General features: G+C 48.2%; 1 protein-coding gene across 1 annotated transcript in view; it reads right to left on the reverse strand.

The window, feature by feature from the left end:
• SORL1 (sortilin-related receptor, L(DLR class) A repeats containing) overlaps positions 1–4470 on the reverse strand; it is a 145385-nt gene that overhangs the window by 61215 nt on the left and 79700 nt on the right. The window lies entirely within an intron of this gene.

Raw genomic sequence — 4470 nt, forward strand, 5'->3', positions numbered from 1 at the left:
TCACTGCTTCCCCCCCCGCCCCGAAGCGAGCGCTGCGCGGCTTGCCGCGCGGCCCTCGCCGCTTGCAGAGCGTTCCCTGCGCATGCACCTGGGGACCGCCCCACGTGTGCACAGAAATCTCCCTCCCCCCCAGGTGCCCCCGATGTGCAGGAATAAGTATCCGAACACCAGGGGGCAACTTGGCTATTAGATATATAGATGTTCATTAGATATAAAACCCTGGAAGCTGAAAAGGAAACCCGGCTCCTAAATGTTCGGGGTGGTGCATAAAGCCAAAGAAATTCTGTCAAGGCCTGCTGCAGCGGTTAGAGAGCTGGGCACGGACCATGGAATCCTGGGCATGAAACTTACTGAGTGACCTTGAGCCAGGCACTCTCTTCCTCCCTAGCCTACCTCGAAGGGTTGTTGAGAGGATAAAATGGAGAAGTGGAGAACCAGGTATACCACATCAGGCTTCTTGGAACAGAAATACGCTAGATTGGTATTTGTATCAGCAAAATACGGGGCGGGGTAGGGATTAGTTCCCCATTTCTCTCAGAACCACAGCCCCAATCCACCACCGTCACCACCGTTTCAGCAGCTGTTATTTGCAGCCGGCACACATGTTGGTTATTACGCAGTGTTCCCTCTAAGCTGAGTTAGTGTGAGCTAGCTCACAGTTTTTTAGCCTCCGGCTCACACATTTTTGCCTTAGCTCAGGAAGGATGGCTCCGGAGCACACCAATTCATGCAGTAGCCAAATCGCTTGCTCACGACTTTAATGCCAGTAGCTCACAAAGTAGATTTTTGCTCACAAGACTCCACAGCTTAGAGGGAGCATTGGTTACCAGCTCCAGGTTGGGAAATTCCTGGATATTCTGGGAGCAGGGTGAGGGCAGGGTTTCGGGAAGGGGGGGGGGACTCCAGTGCAGTATAATGTCATAGATTCGGCCCTCTAAAGCAGCCATTTTCTCCAGGAAAGTTGATCTCTACCGCCTGGACACCAGTTCTAATCCCAGGAAATCTCCACCCACCACCTGGAGGTCGGCCATTCTGTTGGCCATGTATTTCCCATGTTATCATGTCGGATACATACTGTCGGAAACCTTTAAGAACCTCTGACAGTCAGCAAGGAGATAGAAAGGGGGCAACCAAAAGTTCACCTGCCCGGAGTGCCAAAAGATACCTGGGCCTCTAAACCCAGATAATGCCTGCCAAATCAACACATGCATGAAGTCACCTAATTTTATTTTATTTTTAAACTAGCTCTTCTTATCAGGCAGGCAAACCATGTTCGGCTTAATTGAATTGCCTGCTGACAAGCTGGTGATGCGCTCAGCCGCTATTCTGAGTTACAACACTCTCTGGGCAGTAATATTCTATTAAGGATTCACTGTGAAATGTAATTATTTTCGATAAGAGGCATCGATGCAGCCAGCGGAGCTGCCAGATTAATGGCTGCTAAAATGGCTGTTATCCTCCGATAATTTCAACCTGGGAATTAACAAAGTAAAAAGATTTTTTTTAAAAAAAAACCTCAACAGGTTTTTTGAAGTAGACTCTTGTCCTATAATCATTTATTTATTTTTTTATTGAATTTCTTAATCGCCCAATCCCTGAGTACACAGTGCTCTGGGAGATTTTTTTCCCCCCAACTTGAAAGCGTTTCTTTAATCACCAAGTATTTAAACTGCGGAATTATCTACCAGTGGATCACCACTACCATAAATGACTTTAAATGGGAATTAGTCAGATTTAGAACAGGTTAAAAGGTAAAGGTTCCCTTGCTCGAAAGCCAGTCGAATCCGACTCTAGGGTTGCGGTGCTTATCTCCGTTTCAAAGCCGAAGAGCCAGCGCTGTCCGAAGACCTTTCCGTGGTCATGTGGCCGGCATGACTAAACACCAAGGTGCACGGAACGCTGTTACCTTCCCACCAAAGTGGTCCCTATTTATCTACTTGCAATTTCTTGCTTTCGAACGGCTAGGTTGGCAGGAGCTGGAACTAGAGACGGGAGCTCACTCTGTCATGCGGCACACTCGGGTCTCGAACGGCTGAACTACCGACCTTCCACAGCCCGCAGTTCAGTGTCTTAACCACCTGAGCCACCGCAGCTCCTAAAGAGCTTTTTACTTTACCTTTAGAACAGGTTAAAAACATGCAAAAAAACCCCAGATTAAAATCAGCAGATCAATCGTTTCCTAATTTGATAATCTCCACACGGCGTCCATAATTTAATCTAAAACCTACTCTGGACCATTGCTCACTCTAAGCTGTGGAGTCTTGTGAGCAAAAATTCTGCTTTGTGAGCTACTGGCATTAAAGTTGCGAGCGAGCGATTTGGCTACTGCATCAATTAGTTTGCTCTGGAGCCCTCCCTTCCTGAGCTGAGACAGAAGTGTGTGAGCCGGAGGGTAAAAAACTGGGCTAGCTCACACTAACTCAGTTTAGAGGGAACACTGCTCTGGACTGTTCTTCTGCCTCGTAGGCAGGTTAAGGAGGAGGCCAAAGCGGGCGGGATGGAAGAAGAAGAAGAAGAGAAGAGATTGGATTTATACCCCGCCCTTCACTTGGAGTCTCAGAGCGGCTTACAAACTCCTTTCCTTTCCCCTCCCAACAGACACCCTGTGAGGTGGGTGGGGCTGAGAGAACTCTGACAGAAACTGCTCTTTTTCAAGAACAGCTGTGCCAGAGCTTGTGACTGACCCAAGGTCACACCAGCAGGTGCAAGTGGAGGAGTGGGGAATCAAACCCGGTTCTCCCAGATTAGAGTCCGCACACTTAACCACTACACCAAACTGGAAGAAAAGAGGAGGGTGCCAGCTATGATGGAACACTGTTGCTGCCCTCATCCAAAAGCCTGGCGGAACATTGCTGCCTTACAAACCCTGCAAAACTGCATCAAGTCCCACAGGGCCCTGATGGAAGTTTGAAAAGAGTTCCACCAGGTCGCAGCCAGGGCCTTCTTGGCCGTGGCTCCGATCGAGGACAGCTGGATATCTTGGAAACTCCCAGGAAAGATATGCCACTGCTATGTGTGAAGCTCCCTTACAGATCCACACTGGTAGAACACCAACTACCGTGTCTTGATGGCTTTTAGGCACCTGAATGCAAATACAGTCAACACCCCCCCACACACATCTAGCAAGAGAATAAAGCAACTTCAAAAAGAGAGGCTGTGGTTGAGCAGCAGACAACATACTTTGTATGCAGAAAGTCCCCGGTTCAGTCCCTGGCATCTCCAGTTCGCGTATGCCACCATAACATGCTTTAGAGCGGGGTGGCCAAAATGTGGCTCGGGAGCCGCATGAGCAGGGGTCATTTCGTAGAAAAAGAGGTGTGGGAGCTCATTAGCATAACTCAATAGCGTAACTCATTTGCATATGCCACACACCCTGACATCACTAGAAGTGTGTCAGAAGGCAACACCCACCGCTCAGGCTCCACTGGACTGTTTTGGATTGCTAGCTATTGGGGGGTGGGAACGTGCAGATCTGTCCTCACAGAGGAGGGAGAGCTTGTACCTGAATAAAACTTGGTCTTAAAGATGCCACTGGACTGTTTTGGGCCGGGGGAAAGGGGGAATGTGCAGATCTATCCTCGCAGAGGAGGGAGAGCTTGTACCTGAATAAAACTTGGTCTTAAAGATGCCACTGGACTGTTTTGGGCCGGGGGAAAGGGGGAATGTGCAGATCTATCCTCGCAGAGGAGGGAGAGCTTGTACCTGAATAAAACTTGGTCTTACCCTGCGCATGAGGCTCTTTCACACATATTGTGCGGCACCCGACAGGGCGGCTGGGGAAGCTAAATATCATTAGCAAACAAATATCACTGGACAAGTAAATATCATTATCAATACCTGCTTTTACCACTTTTGTTATTATATTTGGCAGTCTCATTTAATGTTAATAAAAAGCAAATTTGCATATTTCCCAGTAAAAACGTGCAATATCTGCTCATGCCTTGCAGCTCTCAGACATCTGACATTTATTCTATGTGGCTCTTATGTTAAGCAACGTGGTGCCCATGGGCACCCTGGCACCGTCAACATCTTCCTGGTGCCTATTAAGCCTTTTTAGAAAGTGGGTGGGGCCAAATGGGGCTTTTGCCCACAGGGCTTCTGATTGGCTACTGGAGATCTGATTGGCTTCGCAGATTTTTAAAAATGTTGCTTTGGCAGCAGCTTCTGCCACAGAACAAGGATCTTAGCTGCATGTGTAAAGGTAAGCAACAAAATATTTTTAAACCATATATTGGTTTTAAAAAGCATCCTCTTAAACCCAGCTTAACCTCACTTCCTGACACTGCATGGTTGGCTCCGCCTCCCGTGGCAGCCATTTTGTGGCTGCGGTTACCACCCTGGGCCAGAGTTCCAAAGATGCCCGCGTGCTCAAAAAGGCTAGAGATCCCTGCCTTAGAGAAAGAGAGGGACACGCTAGCGATAGATGAGCCCCCTGGGCAAGCCATAAATGTAATAAATAAATAAATAAAT

Source organism: Gekko japonicus, unplaced genomic scaffold (assembly GCF_001447785.1).
Source record: "Gekko japonicus isolate JY-2015 unplaced genomic scaffold, Gekko_japonicus_V1.1 scaffold1542, whole genome shotgun sequence".
NCBI lineage: Eukaryota > Metazoa > Chordata > Lepidosauria > Squamata > Gekkonidae > Gekko > Gekko japonicus.